General features: G+C 33.1%; 1 long non-coding RNA gene across 1 annotated transcript; it reads right to left on the bottom strand.

Moving 5' to 3' along the window:
- Positions 1 to 4,776: 4,776 nt before the first annotated feature.
- LOC127876977 (uncharacterized) lies at positions 4,777 to 5,325 on the bottom strand. The gene is made up of 3 exons (XR_008048178.1): positions 5,261 to 5,325; positions 5,130 to 5,159; positions 4,777 to 4,890 (listed from the first exon to the last, which is right to left on the bottom strand). It is a non-coding gene; the product is annotated as an uncharacterized LOC127876977 (long non-coding RNA).
- Positions 5,326 to 13,687: the final 8,362 nt, after the last annotated feature.

Raw genomic sequence — 13,687 nt, 5'->3', positions numbered from 1 at the left:
CATGATGTACTTCTGGAGGTCCTGCGTTGCCAGTACGGTGTTTCAGGTACAGCCCTTGACTGGGTGGGCTCGTACCTAAGACCGCGCGGCTGTAGAGTGAGCATCAACGGTACGCTGTCGTCATGCCGTGCTCTAGATTGTAGTGTTCCTCAGGGAAGTTGTTTAGGCCCATGGATGTACCTCGCTTACGCCGGCACATTGTTCGATGTTATCCCCCCGTCCATAGCTTTATATGGATTCGCAGACGATCACATCGCTAGCAAGTGTTTTCGCCCTTCTAGCTCCAACGAGGCCGATACAATCCGAGAAGTCGAACACTCGGCAATAGTGATAAATGACTGGATGAACAAAAACAGATTAAAAATGAATACGTCTAAAACCGAGTTTATAATGTTTGGAAGCAGAAAACAGTTAAACAAATGTGCAACACAAACCATAGATATTGCTGGTGACACGGTACACAAAGTTCCTTGTATAAGATACTTAGGTGCTTTCTTAGATGAAACACTCAATTTTAATGAACATGTTACACGCAAATGTAAAACTGCAATGATAAACTTTCTTCGCATTAAACGCATTCGTCAATATCTCACCAAGCAAGCTACTGAAATCTTAGTTCTTTCACTTGTCATTTCGCATCTGGATTACTGCAACGCTATCCTATATGGTATTGCAGATCATGAACTCACAAAGTTACAACGTATTCAAAATATGTGTGCAAAGATGGTTCTACAACGGAGGAAATTCGACAGTTCCAAACAGGCGTTATTTGAATTGCACTGGCTACCGATTAAATACAGAATTAACTTCAAAATTTTGTGTTATATGTATAACTGCCATACTTCAAGAGCACCGGAGTACTTAAAAGAACTCCTAACACCGTATACATCCAGTCGCACAGGCATGAGGTCCGCTGACAGACTGGATGGGTGTTATGTAGTCCCGTTCAACAAACGAAAGACATTTTGTGACAGAAGTTTCTCTACAATTGGTCCAAAGTTGTGGAACGTTTTACCACCGTACATTCGTAAATCTGACAATATTAACGCCTTTAAAAAGAATCTTAAAACATACTTTTTTAGTGATTTTAGCTCAATGTTTCTGTAACCTTCGCATTACTTACTTCGAGTATGCATGCATGATTATGTTCACTACCACATAAATATACTTTTATTCTTCGCGTGTTTTAGTAAAATATTTATGTTAATTTATATAGTATTAATTTATAATAGTTTACTTTTTTACACTTTTATTTATTCGACGAATGATTTATATATCTTAATCATAATTACGTTGTTTATATGTTCATTTTTTTTAAATGCTTGATTATTGCAATTTTTTTATTTGTAAACTGATTGTGATTTTATGCTCTGTACGTGTTTATTATGTTTTTCAGTGTATTGTAAAACGCCACTGAATATGCACTTGTGTATAGATATAGGCGTTTAATTAAATAAAACACATTTAACATTTGTATAGTATTTGTATCAAACCTGTATTAATAAATTACAAAATCATTGCTCTGTATGCAGTCATATTTAATTTGTGTTTGCTCACATGCATTGTATATTATGTTTATTTGTTAACGAACTTTTATTATGGAAGCGATGGTATTATATAATTGTTTTCTTTCTCTTTACTTAAGACTACTCTATTAAGATGTGGCTACCTACCGGTAAGTTATTACTACAAAGCGAGTGAATAATCTTATGGACGTTATATGTGAACATTATAATATAATGCCGAGACATGTTTGCGAAAGAACGATAATAATTAAGTTGATTTATATGTGTAAATGAAGACATCTGTAGAGATATAGGCACCCATGAGTCTTGTCTTCAGTTGATTATACCACGGGACCAGCCAGTGTGTTTTAAACCTACACTATATTTAACAGGATTTTACAAATTCTTCGCGATTGTCGAATTTGATAATTGGTATAAATACACGGAATATTTTACATGTTCGACATATCTGAAAAATACTTTCAAGTAATAAACTTATAAAACACTGATGAATACAATTACTAGGACAAAAGTTCAAAAGAAGACTGATTACAATAAAATAAAATAAAGTTCTGTTTCATTCAATTAGAAAGATGTTTCGTCTTATACAGCAGAAAGCTACTTTAAATAGGCATGACATGTACATGTACACTGTTTGGAAAACTAAATTAATCTATGCAGTTGCATTTATATCACATAGACACGAATTTGGCTCTGCAAAATATATGATTACCAATGTCGGTATTTGTTTTAATGTCCTTGTAATTAATTTCGTGAAGTAAACAATATTTAATAAGTGATGCTTTTTATAGAATTATACTTAATGATGTGTATTAGTCTTCGTTTGTATCATATAATAGTTTAAGATTGCAAGTTATAATTTTAAAAGGAATGTATATTAAATTAGTGACGGACTTTGTTAAATCAAATTGAAATTACCAAACTTATAAATGGTATAGTAAATCAAGTTTACTTGATGAAGTGCTCAATTTGCAAAGCGGGTGTATTATATATTTATTATATTTCAACAAGAGTAATTGCCTTCGAACGCATAATTCTATTACACATTAGTTTAAACATAAGGAGAGGACTTATGGTTTGCGCTCTCTGCGTCTGTCTGTGAGTTGTCTGTGGGTTTGTCTGTCACATTTTTCTGGATCCTGCGATAACTTTAAAAGTTCTTCATATTATTTCATGAAACTTGAAACTTGGTCAGATGGCAATATGGATATAATGCACGTTATTTTTATTGTGTTCCTACGTCAGGATGCACTTGATAAACAATCGCCTTTATTTTAAATCAATTTATGGACATAATACTCGAAAGACTTGATTTAGAGAATTAAATGTTGAATTTATTTCCATAATATAATACTCTAAAAAAAGTACCATTAATATAATTGTAATTAAATTGCGTGTATGCATAGTGTAGGCGTTCATGTTATAATAACTAAATTTATAGATCATAAATTATTAATATCAATATATCATTAAACTCAATTACGTTTATAAGAAGAATGTATAATTAAATGGGTGAATTTATTCACGTTGTTTATTGAATGAACAATTAAGTGTTTCTCTCGAAAAAAGCGTCATTTACCTTAATATTTATGTTCTTAATAAATAAATTACTTCGGCTTTCGTTTTATTGATTAAATACTAAACATGAATAACGATTAGTACAAAACGACACAGTGTGCCTTTGTCTGATTCAAACTGCATATGTCCATCAAGCCGTTTACAGTAATTAAACACACTTAAGCGGTGTGACACAAACACGTTTTTTTTTAGAATCTGTTAAAAACTGTTACATGGCGACCATCGTAACAGTTGCCAACGAGCTAAAATTGTGAGATTCGAAGTTTGCTCGTATATATATGATTTGCAGATGTAACTTAAAACGGATTATCCAATTCAATAAGAATACTTCTAGAATATTTAGTTAGATTAAAAAGAGCAGTCCAAAGACAGCGCGCTCGAAATTTATTCTGGGCTCGAACCACTGACCCCTGGAGTAAAAGTCTGTCGCTTACACTAATCGGCCATCAGTGCTTATACAATGAGTGATGTATTTTATACTTTATATAAGCAATCATCGTAGTATCACAAAACATAACGACAAAAACAGATCTCTCCAAATTACTAAATCGTTTCGCGTTGCAACGCTTTATAGTTTTCAGGTTTTTAAATCGCAAAAAGATGCATACAATGGATATGTTAGAGCAATATGAATGTTCAACTGTTTAAAGCGAGATTAGCTACAAATTAGCGACCCGAGCAGTAGTTTCCGTCGCTCGAAGGCCATGGATGATCACATACTCGGTCACGTCTCCTTAGACCCACTCCGCACGTTACGCTGCACGACCCCCACTCGTTCCAAGCGTTCCATCCACCGTGAACTACATTTTACAAAACCTTAATACCATTAATTAAATTACAATAAATGCTATATATTTGCTAGTTTAATCAAATTTGTAGAAAGCGACTCTTTAAATCATGACACAAACTAAGATCTGAAGCGATTTTTCCACACACACAAAACAAATAGATTAAATTAAAACATTAAAAGATCATCAATGTTATATTGTTGATTTGGTACGTGTATTATTTATTGACTTTTTGAACAACTTGTCATACTTGGACATCTGTTGAGGATACATTCTCCCTTGTTTTGTGAAGGCCCCTGGCAATCCTCTCCTCCGTTGAGAGGTGTTGGATTGTTACACTGTCTGGTCCTCGTCATTGTACCGTTGCCACAGGTGACGTCACAAACACCCCAAGCGTTCCATACTGAACATCCGCCATGGACTACGAATAACAAAATACACCATAGTACATTATACTGTGCTAACATTTCTATTTGCACATTGTAATATAACATGCATTTTAATAAGTATAGTTACTTAACATAATTTTAATTTCAAGCATTATAAATCGTAATGCAGGTATTGTAGCTTTGATTTATAAATTTCGTATCTTGATTTTGGACTATAAAACATCATATGAGGTTCAATCAAATGGTTTAAAACAATGTGTGCGATTTTAGTTTAATTTACGAGTTGAATAAACATAATGACAAGACTCAATTCGTTTTAAACACATATTGATTACTGATGAATAAGACGTGAAATTTCCATATAGGCAGTAGCCTTAGTTGCGATTGGTATGAAAGGGATCATATTATTCTTAAACAAACCTATATTGCATATAAAACGTCGTTATTATGTGACTTTCTATTGAATTGCGTAACTATACGTATTCAGATACTTGCCTACGCTGCATAAGCCACACAACTTGCGGCAGATCTGATAGGCATTGTGCAGGTTGTTGCAGACGTTGAATGAAGCATTGAACACGTCGCAGCTCTGCTGCTGGTAAACGCATGCTGTACATGGTAAAACATGGGTATTTAGAGCAAAGTGCATGCATATATATATAAACTATGTTTAAAAATTATCTATGTGGAATGTGTATACGAAGCAAACGAAGAAAATGCATACGGGTATATACAGTTTATTGTGTTTTATTAACGAATCATTCCAAAATTTAAATGCTTGAATACAAAACATGTTGCATGATTGCTATTGAGACAATATGTACTTGACGAATATTGTTTGAACTCACCATATGTCGGGGTCGTGTCCAGCAGAAATCCTGAAATGGTTGGAGATTATTAATTTAATTAGGCAGTTATTTACAAAGTAAAACACATACATTTAGAAAATTTAAGAGCAATCCATCCAAAATTCATTTACCTGTCGAATGACAGCGCATTAAAACGAAGACGAAGGTAAAACCTGAAAGTGATAAGTATGTAAAGAACATTATGATTGATTTCCACCATAGACACCAAGTACTGGTTCTAGTCCCAGGAAACGGACTCGAGAGCGTTTCAAATAAGCCTAAGGCTTTCTATGCAATCGAGCTTAAATAAATAGGTTTAAACTAGTGTGTAATAAAATTATGCGTTCGAAGGCAATAGCACTAGTGTATTTGTGTATATCTTGAAATATAATAAATATAACATATCCGCTTTGTAAATCGAGCACTTCATCAAGTAAACTTGATTTACTTTACCATTTATAAGCTTGATAATTTAAATTTGATTGAACAAAGTCCATTACTATTTTAATTTATAAATCATAACTTCTCCCAATCTTAAACTATTATATGATACAAACGATGACTAATTTACATCATTAAGTATTATTCTATATAAAAAGCATCAGTTTTTAAATAGTGTTTACTTCACGAAATTAATTACAAGGAGATTTACACAAACACCAAAACGTTTAATCGTATATTTGCAAAGCCACACTCGTGTACATGTCTTGCGTATTTAAAGAAGTTTTCTGCTGTTTAAGAGAACACATCTTTCGATTCGAATTAAACTGAACTTTCGTATATTTTCTTTTATAATTCTTCTGAACAGTGATACTAGTACTTTTATTGATCAGCGTTTTATCTGTTTATTACTGGAAAGTATTTTTTAGGTATATCGCACATGTAAAATATTCCGTGTTTGTATACCAATTCTGAATTTTGAGAATCATAACTTATCGTATGACTCATGGGTGCTTATATCTCTACAAATGTCTTCATTTAAATTTATAAATCAATTCAATTATTATCGTTCTTTCGCAAACATGTCTCGGCATGATATTATAATGTTCACATATAACATTTTTGTTTGAATGTTCCTTATACAAATATATTAGAAAAAAATACATAAAGCAATATTACTGGAAAAGACCAAATATTCCAAAATTTATAGAGATAATGCAATCTGCTAAGTGTATTATTGCATCGCTTCCGTAATAAAAGTTCGTTAACAATTGAACATATTATACAATACATGTGAGCAAACACACATTACATATAAACGTATGATATTAAAAACGTGATGTGACGGCATACAGAACAATAATTTTGCAATTTATTAATAAAGGTTTAATAGAAATACTGAATATATTTCACTACGGCTTTAAGTATGCCTGATGGGAAGTAATATGGAACATATATAAATCTAACAACCAATGCCAATTACCGACAAATGCAATTAGGTAACCGGCGATTATGAAGAATGGTATACTTGCCGAATAAATCCGACGTAGCGTTGTATTTAATATCATAATGAGTTATCCGTCACATTATAACGAAATGTGAACCATTTATGTTATCACCGCTCCACAACGCAACCCGGCCTAGCATTGTGCATGCTATGCAAAACCGGAATATCTGTCGTATTTCATCCTTGAATTTACCTAAAATCTTCCTTTCAAACGTAGTAAATTTTTTTCATGATCGCACTTATTTCTTTATTTCAAATTTATGAATGAAATACATGCAATAATGGGAATCATGATAGTTCAATTTAGCTGTAGATTGAAAACCTTTTCTTTTTTTTAATTGCAAGTATTTAATTCAACGTTGCAATCCAGGAACAGTTGTCCAAGAACTGTGAAACTCCTCTTCTTTTATTCTAAGAAGTCTTATTGGATACCTGAAGAGCCTCCACTGTCAGACAATTAATTATCCGTTTAACGAGTCTTTCAACGATTCTTCACAACAACTGCTTATCTTGCACAACATACAACTTCATTGGCTCTGACATGCTCATAGAGTATATTCCCTTTAATCTTTGCCATTTGTGACAGACAGAGGGCGCTTCTTCCGGTATTGGATATTGGTAAGAGGAATTAGCGGAAACGGCTTGTGTGTTACAACCAACAGCAATCTGTGGAAATTGAGAACAAATACAATTACTTGATTGTGTAAACCAAAATAAAACACATACTTATTTTCTTATTTAAGGCTCTGAGGAATACAGCGATTCTTATCTTCGTAAGAATAACAAGTTGGTACATACCTTAAAGTGTAGTGAGTAACGTAGTTTTGCAATACTAATTATATAAATATAACATAAATAAAACATATACATTTATTTGGATGCATTGTTTGCAAATGCAAAACATCATCACAATCAAACGATTACAACTTCCTTAAGAAGCAATCAATCATGGTTATTGATTGTGTTTTAGCTTGTTATTAGTTTTGTATCAATTTAAACAAAATGCATTCGTTTCATTTTCAATATAAAGAAGTCAGTCTACTAAATAATTTTACTGCACAATTGTTTGAGTTTTTTATATCCTGCGACTCATATTATATAAGATAGAAGTAGCATTGCTCAATGTATAGTGTGTGAACAACGCTAAAAGTCTTTCGTCGTCTTCACGACTTCAATATGAAACGCCTATGTATCGAATATTATTTTTACGTGTGTAATGAAGATGCATTTGAGTATTTAAAATAACATTACATTAAAGTAAATGCATACAGACGCGTTGAAATAAATGTATTCTTTTGATGTTATTTTGAGAAGCTGAAAACTAACAGCTGTTGGCATTACTTTTCTAAGTGTTCCAATTATTTACCACACGTCGTGGCACTTTTATTTTAGCGATTGCATTCTCATTTGAGGAGTAAAAACTTTGCTAATAGAGAAGCACAAAAGAATATAATTTTTCAGAACTTTACGTAAATCAATCATTTAGTATCTTATGTTTGCTGTCTCATCTCTAGGAACAATCAGAACATAAATGGGCCGTGCTCTGTGAAAAAGTGGTTTAATGCATGTGCGCAAAGTGTCGTTCATGATTAGCCTGTGCAATCCGCACAGACTAATCAGGGACGACAATGTCCGCTTTTATGATATTTTTAGTTTCAAGAAAGTCTCTCCTTAGCAAAAATCAAGTTTAGTCGGAAAGTATTTTGAAAAGGAATTTATTACAAAGAATGCTTACTGACATTATTAGTTACTCCAATATAGACATATGTTGCAATGTGTGGCAAGCCAACAACAAAGAGTGTTGTTTTGTTGCATATTATAGTTATAGTTGAGTTTGGTATATGTGTTGAATTTAATTTAAAAAATAGTACGAGACATGAATTGTTTAAGGAAATGATGATTGCATGCTAAATGAAAAATAAGGCCAGCGTGTAACATGAACTTCAACTCCTGCGAGCACAATAAAATGATGAAAACAGAGAGTGAGAGAGAGAGAGAGAGAAAGAGGAGAGAGAGAGACGGACAGAGAGAGGGAATTTAGAGAGGGAGACAGAGAAAGAGAGAGAGAGAGAGAGAGAGAAAGTGAGTTAGAGAGAGAGAGAGAAAGAGAGAGAGAGAGAGGAGAGAGAAAGTGAGTTAGAGAGAGAGAGAGAGAGAAAGAGAGAGTGAGAGAGAGGGATAGACAGAGAGATAGAGAGACAGACAGAGAGAGAGAGAGACACAGAGAGAGAGAGAGAGAGAGCAGAGACAGAGAGAAAACATAGAGAGAGAGAGAAAGAGAGAGTGAGAGAGAGAGAGAGAGAAAAGATAGAGAGAGAGACAGAGACAAGACAATAGACATAGATAGCGAGAGAGCGATGATATATAGAGGAATAGCTAGATACTATACTGATATACTAATACGCGGATAGATATAGAATCTACGATCTCTACGTATCTAGAGCTAGATATCTAGAAGATAGATCTACTCCCTCCTCTCATCTCTCCCCTCTCTCTCTCTCTCCTCTCTCTATCTCTTCTCTCTCTCGAGAGAGAGAGAGAGAGAGGGTGATATAGATGTTTGCCGATTTCAGGACAGCCGTTCAAACTCCAAGGTACCAGGGTCTTTTCATATGAATACCTGTTCATAGAGACTTACTCTGGAATACTTCTTCATATATCATACAGAAAAATGTTAATCCCAGCTTCATAACTGCAAAATCTAATGGAACACGTAGTTGCGAAGAATGAACAGGCTAACAATTATAAAATCGTCAGCTGAATTGTGTATTTGAACGTTATAATAATATGTTTTGAAACTGTGTTTCAAACACCCTGTTACATATCAGATCGCGTTATGGGTAGGCGAAAATAAGAAAGCAATGGCAATGTCCTGAACTCGCACTGTAACAGAGATCTACGATAATTGTTTAAGTAGTCTACATTGATGTACGATTAAACAAATTGGAAGCTGAACGAAACATGAATGGATATCCCGCTGGAATGCAAGTGCTTTAAGCGTTCGGTATATTGATTTAATAATCGTTAACATGAAAACACCGCGTACAGTTACCTGCCATTAAGTGGGTATATTTCATAAATTAACTGTTAATGGAATACTTCTATTGGTGTACTCCTCCTACATAAAACTGACAGTTATCAAGGTCAAACACTTTCCGTGTGCTGTTTTACTAGTCGGATTAATATAATTGCGTGTCTTCTAGTATCAATTTCAAGAATAAACATTGTGCACTTATAAAGTATACATTTCTATACCATATATCATTTTCATGTTTAATACAACTAACTTCTGAATATATTTGTTATTTTGTGTAGATGAACACAACTGTTTGTAGTTGTACTTTTGATACTTATGTCTTATTTTTGAATAAAGTGATTGTCCCTTTCATTGTGGTAATGAGAACTTGATCATATAGACTTGCCAAAAATTAACGCAAATCAATATTTCTGCCAACATGCATTATACGCATTATACAGTTGTTGTTTATATGTATATACTGCGGAAACAATTATTGTTTATATATGCGTGACTATCTTTCCCACATGCCAACGCTATAAGATAGCGGAAGTAAATTGACAGATCTGATGATGTCTTTGAATCAATATCAATGATTTATAGTACGAATTGTGCCAATTTCGTGATCTAAAAATTTCTTAAAGAAACCAATACACGATCCAAATGTTAGAATATCAAACAAAAAGACATAAACTCAAGAAGAATCCGTATGTAGATAAACTAAGACAGATTTATATAAAGCTTCCACAATTGCACAGCAAACAATTATATGTAACAGGCCATTTAAAACGCCTGACTTGGATCCTACTGCAACATTTAGGTTAAGTTTTGTCGCAATTACACTTTTGAGTTCTGCTTAAAAGTCTTCCTATATAAATGTTGCGTTAGTATATGTTTAAGAGGGTATAACAAGAATGTTCCTTTATATTTGTAATTCATATGTATACGTACATAAGTGCATGAACCATACATATGCAATTAATTATATAAATATTATCCATAAATGGTATAATCACCAACATTTAATGACATTTAAACGTTAAAAAAAAAGTAAAATGCTAGAATTCAGGCTAAATTTTTGCAAGATTGTTTTGCTGGACCACAGCAGTTAACCCCAGCTGGTTAAATACATGCACCAACACTGTCGCTCTTGCGCTCCAATATCTTAAGTAATACGTGTTGTATGGGGTATTTCTGACGCGGCTTAAACAAAACCGTTTATATAATTTGGATGCGCTTGATAAGCAATCGTCTTTGTTATTAAATCAATTTATGGATGATATAATAATTGGAAGGACTGATTCAGAGAATTGAACGTTTATTAATTCCATAATTTAATAATATAAAAAATACTATTAATATATGTGTAATGTAATTGCGGGTATAATTGTGTAGGTGTTCATGTTATAACAACTAAATTAATATATCATAATTTATAAATATGAATAAATAATTAAAAGCACTTACAGTTATAAGAAGAATGTGTATTTAAATGGGTGAATTACTTCACTTTGTTCATTGAATTAACAATTAAGTTATCCTCTCGAAAAAAGATTAAGGGTCATTAAACATTAATTTATAAATTATATCTGTTTTCGTTTTATTCATTCAATACTAAATATAACATATTAATTTGATACTAAATATAACATATACACACACACGTTTGAATGTAGTTCTTTAAAGTTAATTTATAACGAAATGTAATCACAACAAATATTTGTTTTTTAACTGTTTTTTAGTGAAATGAATAATAATGCGTGGGTACGATACGTTTCTGAAGTTTATTGAATTAAAACCATGAGGTGAGGATTTCAGAAGTGTTAATTTTTCAAAATCTTTTTGAAGCTCTGATGACGTATATTTGCAGCGGAAAAAAATGACTGGAAACAATAAAGAGTGTTCGGACACTTACAACTGGGAGAACAAATCACGACATGGTTTCCTGATAATGCATCCAGCGTGACTTTGGTTTAATCCTAGATTAAAATATGTGACATTCTCGAATGTATGACTTAATTTTTTTTTATATGATCGATTTTGTTTCCTCAAAATCGTTTGCCCGGTGCACTCATCGTCAGGTAAATTGACTGTTTGTCGGGATCATGATATATACAAATAACAAATATGCTCAAATCGACTCGAAGCCTAATATCGATGTAGTATCTGGTCCTTGAATATTCTTACGAAAAACAACGATCAGGTCAATGTTGTCACCAAACTACACATAAGGTATTCGAACATGTAATTAAACGTACGGACAACAGCGTGCTTCGAGAAGTCTTCGTGTGTATGGTAAATTAATAGAGCTACAGGCCTGCTGACGATTGACATCAAAAGCGGTTGTCTTTAAAACCAGACCGGCGTAGTGGCATATGTATTTTGACAATAATCTTTTTTCAATGTGTGTTTCTAACAGATCAAATACACGCAAAACTCCTTACATGTTCACCAGCATCATTCGAAAGAAAGTTTAGCAATGTATGTACTATTAGAGATATCGTCCAATCAAATGTTTAAACTAAATAATTTTGATAAAATATTGTCTTATATAAACTTATTCCATCTTCAAAAATGCTCAAATGCAAACCGCCATTCTACGTTATAAATGCATTAGCATTTTACAACAAAATTGATGAGCAATACGATGCTGATTTTTTTTAAATGATGATGTTCCTTGTGAATGTGTTTAATAATAAGTGTTTCATAAAATGTCATACCGTGAAAGGAAGTACCACACAAAACAATTAAATATAGTGCGTATATAAATGTTCACCCTAAAACCAGTCGTAATTTTCAGCTTGATGTAGGAATTATTATTCAGCATTTCCGTGTAACTCTCTACAACCTTACACAGGAGCTACATGGCAAGAATGAATTACTCCACATGCGTGCAACAAAGTGTCAATATGCGCAAATGTTATGATATTATATTATTTCATGTCCCTTTTATTTAAACTTCATAAAGGGTATTTTTACTCGGTAGGAGTCTTCCTTACTCGGAAAATAAGCGTCATTCTAATTAATTGAATCCTTTCTTTACGCATTCCCTAAAACGTCTGTAGAAAGGTTTTTATTTTACATTTCCTGTAACCTTGACCTGTTCACCTGATAAACCTTGTCCTCTAATCATGATGAATCAACTTAGGAATGTGTAAATAATGGATCAACGAGTTATTAATAAATCAAATTGAAACACAATTCATGTGTATTGCCCATTGAACTTGACCTTTCACCTTTTGATCAGAACATTTAAAGCCGTATTACGTATTTCAGACGTAATCGTCAACCAGTGAGCATGATCTTTGGTCAAAGGGTTAACTAATATCGTGGAGACATCTACCTCTTAACCTCAAAATTGATAGGCGATTTCCATTCATCCTAATAATCGTATCGTCTTGCGCGATCAAAGCGTTTTCAAGATTCCGTGAGGAAATTAAATATATATTGCCACCGACCATCCGATTGACACGAACAGGTGCATGGTGATGATCTACCCCTTCGTCAAAGTGCTACATAAATATGGCTGACTGTATTATACGAATATGGTAAATAATTTTCTGATCAGATTGCTGTGCTAAGGATGCGATTGCATTGAGACAAATAGTGTACTTTTGCAGGTATTAGTGGAATTCTTTCAAATCTGCATAAGATCATTCTCTTCAAACAATACTGCATTCTGAATACCACAATTCCTGAAGGAATTTGCGTTGTACCATAAATTCTCATTCCGTCTTAGCTCAATATGTGAAGATCAAACGCAGCAATTGATCACAGGTGGTAAGCTTGTGGCTATGATATAAATTAGTAAAAACATCATTTTGAATAAAAACTAGTAAATTATATCATAAAAATCAACTTCTCTGAAAAAGGTCACTATCAAATATATAAAACAAGGTATTCAACTCAAATTGACCCGAAAAACAGTGTTCATCGCTCTGAACAGCCATTACTTCAACAAGTATGCAGCGATTACCATGATCCTATTCAACGCAGCAATAAATTTCCTTTCTGAAAATGTACATATCTTGTAATATTTTTACAACTGCTGGGTCAACTTTCAAGAAATAACACGATACACAACTCCCGTGACTT

This window comes from Dreissena polymorpha, chromosome 4 (genome assembly GCF_020536995.1).
Source record: "Dreissena polymorpha isolate Duluth1 chromosome 4, UMN_Dpol_1.0, whole genome shotgun sequence".
NCBI classification, from domain to species: domain Eukaryota; kingdom Metazoa; phylum Mollusca; class Bivalvia; order Myida; family Dreissenidae; genus Dreissena; species Dreissena polymorpha.
Note: the sequence above shows the minus strand (reverse complement) of the source record. Positions and strands in the feature narration are given on the sequence as shown.